Source organism: Fundulus heteroclitus, chromosome 3 (genome assembly GCF_011125445.2).
Source record: "Fundulus heteroclitus isolate FHET01 chromosome 3, MU-UCD_Fhet_4.1, whole genome shotgun sequence".
Lineage (NCBI taxonomy): Eukaryota > Metazoa > Chordata > Actinopteri > Cyprinodontiformes > Fundulidae > Fundulus > Fundulus heteroclitus.
In genome coordinates, this window is record NC_046363.1 from 1,047,652 (window position 1) to 1,064,939 (window position 17,288).

At 42.8% G+C, this 17,288-nt stretch overlaps 1 protein-coding gene across 2 annotated transcripts in view; it reads right to left on the minus strand.

Moving 5' to 3' along the window:
- The window catches only part of LOC105917636 (glutamate receptor ionotropic, kainate 2), a 1,028,886-nt gene that overhangs the window by 388,944 nt on the left and 622,654 nt on the right, over positions 1-17,288 (minus strand). The gene's annotated exons all lie outside the window — the stretch shown is intronic.

Consider the following 17,288-nt stretch of genomic DNA (forward strand, 5'->3'; position numbering starts at 1 on the left):
AGAGAAACAATTTCAGATCACTTCCCCAGTTCAAATAATATGGTCTAGAGAGCAGCCAGTAAAACGCCTAATTTTTAGCAGACATGATCTCATCTTAGAGCTGTCTAAAGGAAAAGAATCATTGAACATGGTTAATGGACTAAACTTCCTATTGCTTTTCTAGTTATATTGACCGCTCAAAGGGCCTTACCAGTACAAGTAACAGTTCATACTGCAGGTCTTGATGGTCAGTTCAGATTTTTTGATAAAATCTGATTTTTTTGCATGGTCGTTTATACTATAAATAAATGAGACCGCCATCAGACTTCTGTGTAAATGGTTAGTGACCCACAGAGAGCAGCTCCCTGTTTATAGAAGTAGTAACAGATGTAAATGTTACTAGAAGTGTTAAATAAAGCTGCATTAAAAAAATCAATACCAGCATTTCTGTATTAGTATGAAGTTGTCAAGCAATGGGAGCCGACAATATTAACACCACATCATAACAAGACGAAAAATGGTAAGAAAACAGTACAGCTATTAACAATGGTCTTTTGTGGAGCCTTGACTGCTACTGCTGTGGAGAAGTCTGTGTGGATGTGTAGCAGGAGCAAGGACAGTGACATAAAAGTGGGATAAAATGCAACATGACCATTCAGACTGTAGACACTGACAGAAAATTTTAGAGATTATGAGACTACAGAGACTGGACTGCAATATCGGTTACCATGGAGATAACAGATAAACGGACTCTGGAGGTCAGAGCCTGATATACTTAGATTGGACAGAATGACTGATTAGGGTAAACGTGTCATGTAGGACACGTCTGCATTATAGTATCCTCTCCATCCTCTCCACCAGTGTGATGAACGGAACACTGATATCATACTGTGCACGCCCCTGAATGGGTGTACACAATGGGCCCTACTTAATGTCTGTGTGAGGAATGAACAGGGCTCTCTCTGACGTCCGGAAATCTGCCCGTCATGTTGTTGTATGTGAGAGTTCAGTACTGAAGCTGTAAACATCCCTCTGCCTTTTAGATTAAATATGGTAAAATATACTTGTAGTTTCAAGAGTCTTCTACTACTAACTATACAAGGGAAACACCACATTATTCAGTAAAATAACCTGGGGTGACTGCAGTCTGGTCAATAGAGTAACAAAAACTATCAGATCTTATTTAGTACCACAAATGGAGCCTCTTTTGAGGGATCCAGATTGGCGATCTGTCCCCCCGGCTTCGGTCCCAGACGCCACCTCTGTGGCAGCAGCACTTCTCAGCAGCAGCCCCGCCATTGCAAGCGTGGGCGAGCTACTGGTTCGGTTGTCACCTCTGTTCCTACTGCTGCCTCCATGGATGTGGGTTCTACCTCTTCTGGTCGGCCATCGGCCGAGCCAACCCTAGGGTCGTCAGCTGGTGAGCTTCTGTCTTGGTCTGATGTCCCCTCCGTTCCTGCTGCTCCTTCCTGCCCAGCGGACCGGAGCTTGCCACTATCTCAAACCAGCTCACCCATAGCTCCTCCCTGTGGCTCTCTAGACGCCGACCATCAGTCCCTGGAGCAGAAACTAAGAACTTTTGCTCCTTTAATTAAACACCTCAGAGAGACTCTTTTCAGTCATTATTCAGCTGAGTTGGAGGCAAAATTAAAGGAGGTGGAGGGGCACTACAGGTCGGCCCTCCAGGCTTTCTATAGCCCACCACGGGCACCCGTTCCCGAGGGTCCACCTCTGCTCAAACCCCAGGGGGGTCCGCCGCCAGCGGGCGACGAGGAGACCCAGGAGGGTCCGCCACCAGCGGGCGACGAGGAGACCCAGGAGGGTCCGCCGCCAGCGGGCGATGAGGGGGTCCATGAGGAACCGCTTCCGCCCAAGCCCCAAGAAGGGGTCCTGGAGGACCCGCCCTCAATCTCGGCTTCCCGCAGCTTTAAAGCTCAGTCTCCAGTGCCGGCTCCCCGCAGCTTTAAAGCGGAGCATCCAGTGCCGGCTCCCCGCAGCTTTGAAGCGCAGCATCCAGTGCCGGCTCCCCGCAGCTTTGAAGCGCAGCATCTAGTGCCGGCTCCCCGCAGCTTTGAAGCGGAGCATCCTGTGCCGGCTCCCCTCAGCTTTGAAGCGGAGCATCCTGTGCCGGCTCCCCTCTGCTTTGAAGCAGAGCATCCTGTGCCGGCTCCCCTCTGCTTTGAAGCAGAGCATCCTGTGCCGGCTCCCCTCTGCTTTGAAGCAGAGCATCCTGTGCCGGCTCCCCTCAGCTTAAAGACTCAGGCTCCAGTGCCAGCTCCTCGTAGCTTTAAGGCACTGTCTCCAGTGCCAGCTCCTCGTAGCTTTAAGGCACTGTCTCCGGTGCCAGCTCATCGCAGCTTTAACGCACTCGTGCCCGAAGCCTGTTGTCAGGCCCTGCCCGAAGCCTGTAGTCAGGCCCTGCCCGAAGCCTGTAGTCAGGCCCTGCCCGAAGCCTGTAGTCAGGCCCTGCCCGAAGCCTGTAGTCAGGCCCTGCCCGAAGCCTGTAGTCAGGTCCTGCCCGAAGCCTGTAGTCAGGTCCTGCCCGAAGCCTGTAGTCAGGCCCTGCCCGAAGCCTGTAGTCAGGCCCCCTCTCTAGTCGCCTGTAGTCAGGCCCCCTCTCTAGTCGCCTGTAGTCAGGCCCCCTCTCTAGTCGCCTGTAGCCAGGCACCCTCTTTAGTCGCCTGTAGCCAGGCACCCTCTGTAGTCGCCTGTAGCCAGGCACCCTCTGTAGTCGCCTGTAGCCAGGCACCCTCTGTAGTCGCCTGTAGCCAGGCTCCGCCTGTAGTCGCCTGTAGCCAGGCTCCGCCTGTAGTCGCCTGTAGCCAGGCGCCGCCTTTAGCAGCCTGTAGTCAGGCGCCGCCTTTAGCAGCCTGTAGTCAGGCGCCGCCTTTAGCAGCCTGTAGTCAGGCGCCGCCTTTAGCAGCCTGTAGTCCGGCGCCGCCCCCAGCTTTTAGTACGGCGCCATCCTTAGCCCTTAGTCTGGCGCCAGTTTCTGTTTTCTCCCTCTCCAGGTGTTGGCCTCCGAGGGTCTCACTCCGCCGCCGGTCTCCTGTCTGCCTGTCTCACCTGGTCCGTCCTCTGGGACGACCGCCGGAGATCACGTCTCGCCTGGGCCGTCCTCCGAGACGTCCGCCTGACTTCTGGACACGCCGGGGCCGTCCTCCGAGACGTCCGCCTGACTTCCGGACACGCCGGGGCCGTCCTCCGAGACGTCCGCCTGACTTCCGGACACGCCGGGGCCGTCCTCCGAGACGTCCGCCTGACTTCCGGACACGCCGGGGCCGTCCTCCGAGACGTCCGCCTGACTTCCGGACACGCCGGGGCCGTCCTCCGGAGAGCCTGATACGTGGAGGCCGTCCTCCAGGACGCCCGCCAGACTTTTGAACTAGCTGGGACCTGTTACTGGCTTTGTATAGACTGTTTTTCGCCCTGTTGGGGTTGTTATTTGTTCCTGGTTTGTGTTTGAACATCCGTGTTGATTCAAGAGCCCTTCAGCTTTTGTATGTATTCTGAGTACCTGTCCCAGTTTTTGTTGTCACCTGGATGTTTGCTCTGTGCACCTTTTTGGATTGTTTTTGTCTGCCTTCCTGACCCATCATCTCCTTAATAAATCCCATCAAGTATTATTTTTGTGTCTGGCTGAATACCGGGTTCATCTCCTCACAATTCATTACAGCTTCCATGTTTTGCAAGGGGCTTTCGCTATCTTTCACAATCCAAAAACATGCCTATTATGTCAAACTATTATTTAATTTTGAATGCAAGTCTTTTTTTTAATCTATGGTTTGTTGCCATTACCCATACCAGATCTGCTCTGTTAATTTACAATGGGCAACAGTATCACCACACACCATATGTGCCTGGATCTACTTAATTTCAAGGATTAAATTGTGTTTTCTATTTTACTAAAACATTTACCAGTGTTATGTAATAGAGCATTAAATGTCTCTGGTATAACGATGTCATATTATGGATAAAGAGTGTATTATTGAACATATCTTTCTAGTCTAGCCATTTTAAAACATTCTAAGTTAGTCTTAGTCTGTGTAGCTAGATGCTACTCCATCATCCTGTGTTTTGAGATATTTTAAATAAAAAGGAAGCTGCTAACATTAACATTATGCTGCTTATGCTCATATTGTATGCCGTGATTAACTGCAGCAAACAATAAAATCTACACTTCTATGAGAAAAGAAATTGGACAGGGAATCAACAGTGGATCTGCCAAAAATCACTATCTCTGTCTTGTCTTTATTAAGTTTCAAAAGATTTAGGGTCACCCAGGCCTTCACATCTTCCAGACATAAAAACAGAGACTGAAGAGAGGTGGAGTCCATGTTCTTTAGTGGTATATATATCACGACTGTGGAGCAGAGGGGGACCTATGGGCATCAAGACAGACACAAAAAGTACGCTTGGCCAAATAAGATCCAATCCAAAGCTATGTGACTGATGCCCACCCACTGTTCCAAACAGGAAAGTAAAATGTATTGATCAACTGTGTCAAAAGCAGCTGAAAAATCCAACAGCACCAAAACAACAAAGCCACCAGAATCAGTTGCTAAGGAGCCTGCATAGCACTCTGTGCTATGAAATTGTTTAAAACCGAACTGAAAAATACGGTGGCATTAACGAAAGCACTACACCATTAACAGAAACATTACAACATTAACAAAAGCACTACAACATTAACAAAAACATTACAACATTAACGAAAGCACTACAACATTAACAAAAACATTACAACATTAACGAAAGCACTACAACATTAACAAAACGGAAGAGGTACGTCCCAGTGGGAGACCTAAGAAATTGCTGATTGGACTACAGCTCATTTTACTTTTGAACCGGAAGTTACTCTGGTGTGCTTCGTTTTAATGAGAAGCAAAGTAAGCGGGACTACCATAGACCAGGGATTCCCAAAGCGCGAGATGAAAATGTAAGTAATTTATAAAGTTTTTGTTGTACTTTGGTGGCCGATAGACTACCGCACACAACACAGTGTAAGAACTGCCAAGTTCAAATAGGCTACTAAACAAGGGTAGAGTAAAACAACTCTTAATAAAAAAATAAAATGATTACGTTCACATTTCTCTAAAAAATAGTTTTTAAGTTACAGGCATTTGGTTTGTTTTGAGAGTTGGCTTTCAGGGGTGTTCTGTTTTTTTTTAACTTCAGACAGTGAGAACAAATGGTTCTCCCAGATAAGGAATGCCTTGCCTTATCCAGCTGTGTGTGTTACAGGTGACTGATCACCACCAGCAATAAAACTTGCTCACTTTTTTGTTTTTCAACCCCCATGTTATAAACTTATGACCCCTCCTGTCCCTTCTTTGAAGTTTGATAAAGGCAGAGAGAAAGAGGTGGCCCGGCGCAGATGATCCCAGACTGTCAAAGAGGGAACTTCTCCGTTTGATTTCCTCTGCCCTCTTCTATAGAAAAGTCTAAACTTGTATTTGTGTGGTTTTCTTTGTAGGATAATAAGGGTCAGAGTCTAGAGGACCTGACGAAGGTCCCAGGAGGTAATTTCCTCGCTGGGCCAGCGTCATAGGTTAACTCCTTTCGCCAATGAGGGATTGACGGGATCCGACCAGGAGAAAACCAACCAAAGCAAGGAAGTGTTAAAATGACCGGTTAAAGTCCGTTGTTAAGGGTTACGGGTGATTAAAAGTTCCCCAATAAGGTAAACAAGCAGTTAAAGTTCCTTGTTAAGGTTTACGGGCAATTAAACGTTCCCCAAAAAGGTAATCGAGAGGTTTGAGTCCCTGGAAGTAAATGAGTGGTTTTAGTCCCTCGTAGAAGCAGAAGTTAAGGAAAAACAGGTTACAGTCCTGAAAGGTACTTAACAAAGAAACAGGATTAAGGTCCTGGAAGGTACATAAAAAACGCAAAAGTAAATAGGATGGGGTTGGGACAGAGTAGAAAGGTAAATCCCAGAAGGTATGAAAAGTTTATGTATCAGATTGATCCAAGTAATTTAAAATACTTGGAGAAGTGGAAGGAAAAGTATAAAATAGACGGCGTGTTGAAGGTGAATCAATGGAAAAATGTTGTGTGCTGGCTAGAAACAAGCGCTAGTGAAAGAACAGGAAATTAAAAAAAATATAAAAGAAAATTTGGGCTAAAGGCATCTAAAATGCCCATTTTTGTAAAATCAGCAAAAGGTCAAACATCCCAAGAATAGATATCAAAAGCATTAGAAATAAAGGACCCTAAAACTGGAAAAAAGGTTGTATGTTCCTATAGTAATGTCATCAACCTGTCCCATTAATCTGTTAGGATGGAATTTAATGGAAATTATTTAAAAGGTATTCTAAATGCTTTATGGTCTACAGGACCAACTGATGTAGGACTATTGACAATGGTAGAACCAGTTAAAATAGTTCCTAAATCACAGTACAGGCCGCAGATAAAACAGTACCCGCTAAAACGTGAAGCACAGGAGGGTATAAAACCAGTTGTAAAAAATGTATTGGATGAATGAAAAATTTGACCATGCCCAGATTCCCAATTGTGGTTTGCTTTTACGTTCGAGGGGGAAAAATACACATACACACGCCTGCCACAGGGATTTGCAGATAGTCCTACAATTTTCACCCAGGCCATTTTAACATGTTTGGAGAGCTTTAATCCAAAGAATAGAATAATCGTGCAAAATAATCATCATGACGATGCATCGCGATTCTAATTTTCGCGATCTACTGCATCGATTCTTGACGGCAAGTATCGATTATTTATTTTAAAAAATTGAATAAATACAATAGCGTACCGCACACGTGACGTCACCGTCTCAAGAGCAACGCCCCTTTTGCCGCTTTGGTAGGGCATACAGGTAGAGAACGCCCGTAGCAACCAGCTATTACACGCGCAACAGAAACAGCGATATGACCGACTTTACAGCCGTTAAACTTTCCCAAGACGATGTCCCAGGCGCACGGATTACTGGTCGCACTGTCGAAGAACACACCAACCTTCAGTTCAAACGATGGCTTGAGTGTCGAGGGCTTAAAAAGACCGGAAAACGGGCCGAGTTGATCGAATGGTAAGCTTTGTTTTGTTTTTTTCCTGCGCGGCGGTCATGGCGTCGTCGGCCGTTTTTTTTTGTTTGTAATCACCGTCCAGGGATCGGTATATGTTTAATTTTTGTCTTATTTGAAATGTTTTTGAGTAAGCTATCCTGGTAGCAGGGTATCAAGTTAGCGCCTGCTACCATGATAGCCTATATGCTATCATGGTAGCAGGCGCTTCATTATTAACATGTCGGCCACCAAAATACTCTTACCTGTTCACTACTTGATGTCGCTGGAATTGGGTCAGAATGTTCTTCGGTTGTGCCCTTTCCTCCAACAAAATGCTTGCTACATATGTAGGTGAATTTGGTAACTTTTTCCGGGTTGAACTGTTGTGTAGGCCGACCGCACCGCTGTACCCAGCGCACACATTTCTCCTTGGCAGTCTTGAAGAAAACATCCTTCATATGCGGCCGATCAGCGTACCTGGAGTCGCTGTTGCACGTTCCATAGCAACAATGTTTAAAAACCATGGTTTTAGATTTGGAAAAAGCAGTCGTTTTAACGAGTAAAACCAAGGGTAACGCACGTCTCTTTTACAGCGAAACAGGGGCGGACTATGCAAGTTTGCCCTACTGCGTACCACGTGAGGTGACGTTACGTTTCTAAAAATAGCTCGCTCGCAGTACGCTATTGCATGAATGGTTGGCGAACATCTGGAAAAAACAAGTGGAATACAACTTCATTGGTTTAAAGGACCGCTGAGGCCATCTAAACGGCACTGATTAGCCTTATTTTGTTATTTTAAGTTTTATAAATCCTGAGCACTTTTTGTCAGTGTGTCCAGTCCAGTAATAGTAATATTTGTTTTCATGGCAATACCTCCAAAAGTCGTTTCAATAAATGCAGCTATGTATGAATTCAGTTGCTTTCAGTTATGTATCAATTGAAGACACTATCCAGATCATACACAGCCAGTCAGCCACTGGTAATGGCTGTATTTTTTTTATAACAGTGTTCAGTGAAAATATCGCAATGCATCACGATAACTCAAGTATCGTGATGCATCGTGATAGAATCGGATCGTGGCATGTGAATCGTGATACGAATCGAATCGTGACATCTTTGGCAATACCCACCCCTAGTGTTAATGTATGTGGATGACCTTCTAATTGCATCTAAAACAGCTGAAAACTGTAGAGCAGACCCCCTGCAGCTGCTACATCATTTGTCTAAAACAGGAAACAAAGTTAGCAAAGATAAAATGCAGTGGGTACAGAAACAAGTAAAATAACAGGCCATGTTATTTCAGAAGAAGGTAAAAAGATACAGGAAGAGCGAAAAAACGCGATAGCAAGTGCGGCTAAACCAGTTACTAAAAAACAAATTATGTCCTTTTTAGGATTGTGTAAATACTGCAGAGCTTGGATTCCACATTATGCAAAGAAAACTCAGCTTCTTTTAAATCTTATCTATGACACACCAATGGCCATGTCAGAGACAATCCAGTGGACCTCAGAAGCAGAGCAGCAATTCACAGAGCTAAAAGCAGAGCTTATCTCAGCAACTGTCTTAGCTCTACCAAATGATCCAAAACCGTTCTTCCAAACAGTCGACTGTAAAGCTAGTTGTATGACCTCTGCAATTGAATTGCTTCCAGCAATTCAATTGCCAAACAAAATAGCTTTATTAAAATGTGCAGCTCACACAAAAGGCACTGATGTAGTGTCAAAAGGAAACAGGCTCGCAGACGAAACTGCAAAACAAGCAGCAGCAGGACAATTTGGTCCCTCTGATATTCACTTAGGGCAAAAAACAGAACAAATCATTGATCTAGAAGTGTTGTTGAATAGACAACACACAGTGCCAACTGCAGAAAAACAAATGTGGGTAAAAAAAAATGGAGCAACAGTGAACCTAGAAGGATTCCATTCAGTTTGTAACAAACCAGTTCTCCCTAAAAGCTTATTCCAAGCAGCAGCTGTTTTGAGCCATGGGCCTTGCCATGTCTCAAACAGGAGGGATAACTATAATACAGCAACATTTTACAACATATGGATTTTATTCATACATAAAAAAATTTTGTAAAGCCTGTACAATCTGTGTTACCCTCAGGGTAATTTTAGATCAGAACAGCGAAGGTTTCTAGAACCAAAGGAACCTGCACTTTCAAAATTGGTTGAAATAGTGCACTGACAGTATGCTGATGACACTCAGCTATATTTATCCATAAATCCTGATGAATCCAATCAGTTACTTCGACTGCAGTCATGTCTTGATGACATCAAAAGCTGGATGACTTTAAATTTCCTGCATTTAAATTCTGACAAGACAGAAGTTGTAATCTTTGGGCCAGAGTCTTCAAAAAATAAAGTTCTTAATCAATCACTTAATCTGGATGGCATTAACTTGGCCTCTGGTAAATCTTGGTGTTGTTTTCGACCAAGACATGTCATTTAAATCCCATATTAAACAGGTTTCCAGAGTTTCCTTTTTTCACCTCCAGAATATCGCCAAAATTAGAAACATTCTGTCCAGGAGTGATGCTGAAAAACTAGTCCATGCATTTGTTACTTCAAGGCTGGACTATTGTAATTCTTTACTATCAAGAAGTCCACAAAATGCAGTTCGAAGTCTTCAGCTGATTCAAAATGCGGCAAGAGTTCTGATGAAAATCAACAAGAGGGATCATATTTCTCCAATTTTAGCTTCCCTTCATTGGCTTCCTGTTAAATCAAGAATAGAATTTAAAATTCTCCTTCTAACGTATAAAGCCCTTAATAATCAAGCTCCATCATATATCAGAGCTCTGATTACCTCGTATGTTCCTAACAGAGCACTTCGCTCTCAGACTGCAGGTCTGCTGGTGGTTCCTAGAGTCTCTAAAAGTAGAATGGGAGGCAGATCCTTTAGCTATCAGGCTCCTCTCCTGTGGAACCAACTCCCAGTTTTGGTCCGTGAGGCAGACACCCTATCTATTTTTAAGACTAATCTTAAAACTTTCCTTTTTGACAAAGCTTATAGTTAGAGTGGCTCATACCCTGAGCTATCTCTATAGTTGTGCTGTGATAGGCCTAGGCTGCTGGAGGACATCAGGGTCTAATTTTCTCACTCTACTGATTTCTACTGTTCTTCAGTCTACTGTTCTCCAGTTTTGCATTGTATTACATTGTAATGACTGTCGTCATTTCAGCTTTTAACTTTTTGCTCTCTCTCTTTTTCTTCATAGTAGGTACACCTGGTCTGGCGTTCTGTTAACTGTGACATCATCCATAGAAGACGGCTCACCCGCTACTACCATCTAATGTAGAACAGATTACTAGATCAATGTGTGCTTCTGTGCTTTTTTGTCTGTCTTGTTGTGTCTCTGCTCTGTCTTCTGTAACCCCAGTCGGTCGAGGCAGATGACCGTTCATACTGAGCCCGGTTCTGCCGGAGGTTTTCCTTCCCGTTAATGGGGAGTTTTTCTTCCCACTGTCGCTTCATGCTTGCTCAGTATGAGGGATTGCAGCAAAGCCATGTACAATGCAGACGACTCTCCCTGTGGCTCTACGGTTCCCCAGGAGTGAATGCTGCTTGTCGGGACTTTGATGCAATCAACTGGTTTCCTTATATAGGACATTTTTGACCAATCTGTATAATCTGACCCAATCTGTATAATATGATTGAACTTGATTTTGTAAAGTGCCTTGAGATGACATGTTTCATGATTTGGCGCTATATAAATAAATTGAATTGAATTGAATTAAAGCTATATGCAAAGTTGTCATTCCAAATTTTGACATCTCACAGAGAATTTACAGTGACAATGGTCCACATTTCGTGAACCAGGTGATTCAGCAAATGGCAAGCAGGTTACAAATAACCTTAAATAATCACTCTGCTTATCATCCACAAAGTGCAGGACTTGTGGAAAGAACAAATGGGACAGTTAAATCCAGGCTTAAAAAGTGTATGGAAGAAACAAAGAGGCCATGGCCAGAGTGTCTGGAGCTAGTAAAACTGTACATGAGAGAAATGTTGTAGTCTAAAGAAGTGTCCAGTGCAAATACTGGAGAGCCTTTGTCTCCACAGGATCCACAAGTAGTGAAGTCAGGGGACTGGGTGTTCATCAAAGTCATCAGAAGGAAGAACTGGGCGAGCCCAAGTTGGGAAGGACCATTACATGAATTTCTGATGCTAATGAAACTCATGTTACTAAAGCAAGCAACAAGCAATGTCCCAGGACGCTGTTCCTCTAAGTATGGGCTTTCTCTCCTGGTTCTTTTCGGGATCCTGGTGACACCTTTTGCTGAAAATAATGACACCTATTATTATTGTTCTTATGATTTTTTGTGTTTTTACTGCTTGTGTAATTCCATGCCTAAAATCTATGATTGCTAAAACTATGGGAAATGTAATGTTTCAATATCAAATGCTTTCACAAAACTCTCTTGAAGAAATACAACCCATAGTTTAAGTCTTACCTTATCAAATGCTTAACAAAATGACAGTCTAACTGAAAATGCAGCATTTCTTGCATGCTGCATGACAATGAGTACTTGAAGTAGGTTAAGTTAAGCTTCAATTGTAAATAAAATGATTAACAGGAGGGAATTGTTAGTAAATGTGAATGTAATAATTTTATTTTTATTAAGTTACAGGCATTTGGTTTGTTTTACGAGTTGGTTTTCAGGGATGTTCTGTTGTTTTTAACTTTAGACAGGGAGAACAAATGGTTCTCCCAGGTAAGGAATGCCTTGCCTTATCCAGCTGTGTGTGTTGCAGGTGACTGATCACCACCAGCAATAAAACTTGCTCACTTTTTTGTTTTTCAACCCCCATGTTATAAACGTATGACCCCTCATGTCCCTTCTTTGAAGTTTGATAATAAAGGCAGAGAGAAAGAGGTGGCCTGGCACAGATGATCCCAGACTGTCAGGGAGGGAACTTCTCCATTTGGTTTCCTCTGCCCTCTTCTATAGAAAAGTCTAAACTTGTGTTTGTGTGGTTTTCTTTGTAGGATAACAAGGGGTTATTTATCATAACCCTATCATATCACTATTCCTCCTCCGGAGCCCGACATCCTTGGAGAATTAAAATAGCCGCAGTTCCATGGTACAAGTTCATTATCAGGATGTGAATGTGTGTGTGAATGGGTGAATGACTGACTGTAGTGTGAAGTGCTTTGGAGGTCGTCAAGACTAGTTAAAAGCGCTATACAAGTACAACCCATTTACCATTTACCATTAAAAATGCTGGAGTACTTCATCCTGGGCTCCACACATCCTGGAGACAGAGAAACTGTGCCATAGAGCAGCCTTTAATTGTACTAGCTGACCGTTGCGCTTTCCACTGCGGTGGGCTTGCTTCTATCGGAAAGGTAGAGTCCGGAAATGACACAGGTGAGCTGGAATGCTCAACAGCAGGATTGAGGTTTTGTCTGTAGTATAAGTCCTTGGTAAAGTAGTTCCAGTCGAGGCACCAATGTCCAGCAATGTATGGCGATCATACACAATCAGAAAGTGTAAACTTTCTGATTGTGTATAAAATTAAAAGCGGACATCAGAAGGCAACCCTAAAAAACCAGCGCCATCTTCACATAACATAACCTTGACATCTTTCGAAGAGAAACAGTGACGTCTAACAGGCAAATCATATTTGTACTGTGCTTTGCATGGCCACTTAAGTTTAAATTGCCATTCTCGGCCAAAAGATCATGGCCGCCAGTAAAACAGGGAGTCTTGGTGGATGTGGTACAAAATAATGACTTCTTCCTCTACTTCTAATTAAAACCACACTGCTCACCCCTATCCAACAGTTTACCATATCTGCACCGATTGATTCCAGCTCATAACACAACTTACTTCAATATATACCCCAAAAGACTCAAACCCATTCATCATATCACATCTGGTAATCACCATGAAAAAAAAACTTTTTTGTATTTCCCACCTGTGAGCCAGCTGTTGTCCTAGGGTATCCCTGGTTTGCCACACACAATCCATACCTACACTGGGAAGATTCTCACATCGAATCCTGGAGTCCATTTTGCCTGGCTACTTACCTTCAGTCAACACTTCCAAATCAGTTCCCATATTCAGTCCAGTGCTGTCAAACCGCCTGATCTGTCTAATGTACCTCTCAAATATCATGACCTCCAAAAGGTCTTGCCCTGTCGCTTGCACTTCATCGCCCATATAACTGTGCCAACGACCTCCTGCCTGGTGCTACACTGCATTCAAGTCATCTGTATAATATTTCCGGGGCTGAATGCCAGCCTTTGCACCTTTCAGTGCAGGGTTTTTATTTGTTATGGAGAAAGATAAACCCCTAATACTCTGCATTGATTAAAGAGAGTTAAATTTGATCACTATTTAGAATAAGTACATTTTACCAATGCTTTCATCTGTTTTTGAATGAAGGCTAATTCATTTTCTCCTAGTAAGATCCCCATAATACACCCTCCCTGTTCGCATCAAGGAGGGGGAGGAATGGAATACCGCATTCAAGACGCCCATAAGTTAAGTAGCTGGGAAAGAAAATACAAAAGGCCTAGTATGAAAGAACTTTGCTAAGTCCCTTTCCAATTTAAAGGAGATGAACTTCGGATGCTGAGGAGAACCTTGGGATAATGCATATTCTGAGATAATAGTAACATTTGCAACATTTCCCTAAATAAAAACACATTACGTTCAATCTCTGACAAGAGATAAGCCTATAGGGTACATGAAAATGTTTTTAATGGTACATCATTTCTAAGCAGTTGGAAGCTCAAATGAGCAAAAAAAGGCTACTAATAGATGTACTAATTGTTAGAAAGCACCGTGACTGTTGTTTGAGTATATTTTTCCATACATAAACCAAACAGGAAGGAATGAACTGCCCAAACTGAACCTGAGTGTTGTTTTGTTGTTGAAATCCTGTTCTAGCCATAGCTTATAGTAACCAACCAAACGGTCATTGAAAGCCATTTATGGCAGGAAGACAGTTTTTGGCCGTTTGGAATTATTCAACCTACTCCTTACAATCCTTATAAATGGATATGTGGGTGTATAGGAATTTGCACAAGCGGTCTATGTGTGGTGTTGACTTAGGGAAGACACACCATGCCGTTCTTGGTATCTTGTGGGAATTGTTTAAAACTATGCCATTTCGAGATGGCAGTGGTAAGATTTGCAGTTGAATGTGACATAACTAGGAAGATATTATTCACCTTCAACGCCATGCTGGATATTTTAATTAGGATAGTTACCTTGTTCCGGTTGGTAAAAAGTTACTTTTCCTAAATGTAGACATTCAGGTGTCTCAGCCCCATAAATCGGGAGAAGTCACAGCAGAAGGTTGACAAGCTGCCTCCCTAAAGAGTCTGTAGAGACCTGTGAAAATAAGGCTTAGCAATAGGACAAAGAGTAAAGAATATAATCTCTGCTCCATTGGCTCGAAATGCTTTCTGGATGTTGTCCTGCAGACATGTTCAGGCCAAGTCCCACCAGGAGCTAATATTCTACAGCTGACTTTGGAGGGGTTGGGAAATCCCCTTTTCCAGCTATGAATCAATACAGATATATTTATGGCTAGGGAAAGTAATATCTGGAATCTAACCATTTGCTGCTGGCCTTGTGACTGGTCTCAGAAAAAAGGCAAAAGATGCAATGATCCAGAACAACTTAGTATGAAGCTTTTGTAACCTCAACAGAATTTATGGACAAAAACTCACTGTAAATGATATAATTTCTACTACTAACTGTCTAATCCATTTTGAACATTTTCAATTTTGATTCTACACATGTGTAGCTCTTTTCTAGATGACTTAGGGCCTTGTGATAAATCTCTGTTTCTGTGTTTGTGACTTGCTTTGGTCCTACAGACAAGCACATGTCCTTAATCATTACTTTTTGTAGCTCAGCTGTAATATTTTGTTTGACATAGTGGTAATTCATAGTTTCATAATTCTCATAGGAGTACAAACCAGATTATGCGCTAATATATAATTTTTAAAATTATTACTGTGTTCAATACGCTCCAGTATTGCAGCAGTGTGTAATGTCCTTTAATGTCTGCATGGCGAACTTGTCATTGCAAGAGAATACAGGAGGTGGAATTAGCAGTGAGCTGTGTAGTCCAGTCTGTGTAGCTCCTTACATGCATTTATAACAGGTGCAGAATACAGCCATTAAAAACTATGTTGGTTCTTGTCATCCACAGGTCAACTGGCATGGTCTGGGTACTGCACCATTTAAAGATTTTGCTGATTTTTGCTGTGCGGAATGAAATTCCCCAGAAATTTTCTTTTTCCCTGACTTCTTTAGGGTTAGGTGTGAGTCCTGTGAGGTTAGGGTTAGTGGACCACAGACTGGTGAGGAGATTCTGCTACAGCACTTTATATAACCCCGGTGCTGAGTGATTCACGTTCACAATTCTGGAAAGAGCGGAAAGAGGCTGCCTGCTGCAAAAGCCCTCTGATTAAAGATTGCTCCTAGTGACATCATTTATTTTTCAGAATTCCAAGATTTTTCTTAGAATTTTATTTCGGTAAGACAAAGTTACTTACAAAGCATCTTGGACCTTAAAGGTAGAGTGGACGATTTTTTTTCTGGAAATGTAGTTTAGAAACGCCAAAGTCACTTTCTGAATGCCCAAGACCATTTTACCTACTTTTCCGCTCCTTAGGGGGATCGCGTGGAAAAAAAACTCCCAAATACACTGTGGGATTACCTCTTTTTTCTGAGGCCTTCCTTTTCTTCTCATAAACTTGTAAGATGGTTTGCTTCTTGAGACACTCAGACAGTGGTATAAAGAGAGAGCAGTGGAACTCCAATGAACGGCTAACCGAAGCTAACTGGATACATAAACACTAGAAGTGCGGACGTGCAGCCAGGAAGCAGACACTAACAAGGACTGTGCACACACTGGGGTTACATGAGCGTGTCATAATTATTGGTATGTGGCACAACCAATAGATAAGGTGAGCCCCTGGAACTTGAAGCCGAAAAAGATTGTTCACTATACCTTTAAGAGACCTTCTAGAGGGGAAAAATGTTGGGACCACCTAAACATAGAAGGAAATGAGCACATAAACATCTATAACAATCAAAAAATTATTAATATGTAGATGATATTAACTTTATCAAAATAATTAGTTTCAGCGCCCCGACCGAAAGGTTAGTACGGAGCCCGTGTGGTGACATGGCCACAATTTTTTTTTACAAGATGTTAAGTTGTTGCCATGCGTTACTAATGCGTGGGAACAAGATAGTTGCCTCGCATTAAGCAGTATACACTCTTATCATACATTCAATTTACACAGCCTCATCAGGCAGTTGCAGAGAAGAAAAGTAATTGGGTCCTTCCAGCTCCTTCTATATGAAGTTAATAATGTGGCCAATGTCCGCATACTATTTACGTCTCAATCCGTATGCCTTCAGCATCCAAAATTAAGTATCTCTTACTTATTACCACTCAGTGTTGAATTGCAAGAGAACGCATTATAGTTCATTCTAAGGTTGAAATAAAATTATAGATAAGTCGTGGCCACGACTTATCTATCTCGTTCACACGCATTAGTAACACGTGGCCATGACTTAACATCTTGTAAACTTTTTTTGTGGCCATGACTTAACATCTTGCAAACTTTTTTTGTGGCCATGACTTAACGTCTTGTAAACTTTTTTTAAAGTCCATGTCACCAGACGGACTCCGTAGGTTAGCACTGATAGACCAGAAAATAATCAAGATTAGTTAAAAAATACATAGGACAGATGACAAAAGGTAAAAGGGGATTCATTTAGCTTACTGTAATATTTTTAATGGCTTCCCTTTCCCATTTAAATCATTCAGTTGTGGTCTATATAAAGTGAAACTTCAATACTTTGTCCTCATTATTGATGGCTCACAAGCCCCTTCTTTGACCCTGTTCTGAGGTGTGTCAACTCGTTTTGGTGGAGTGTCTTTAAATGAAAATGAGGCACTTAATGGACCAGTTCATTGTTATTGTTTTGATGCGGGTTTTTCGCACGTGCGCGCCAGACTGGTAGGCAAAAGGCGAACACAATGGCGGACGCAAACAGGCTCTTTTCTTTGAAATTATCAATTTCTTTCTTCTTTCTTCGTCCTTCAGTAAACGACAGAAACATACATCCAACGATTTGGAATGCCTCTGTGTGCATCCGGGAGCACAACAAGTCGTAGGTATTGTTTGGATTCCAAAAATAAACTAACTAAAAGTATGCTCTAAATCACCCATTTTGTCATGTAGTAGACGAGAACAGTACTGTTTTTGCCTACCCGCGGGACACGGATGTAGCACTGACGTCACGC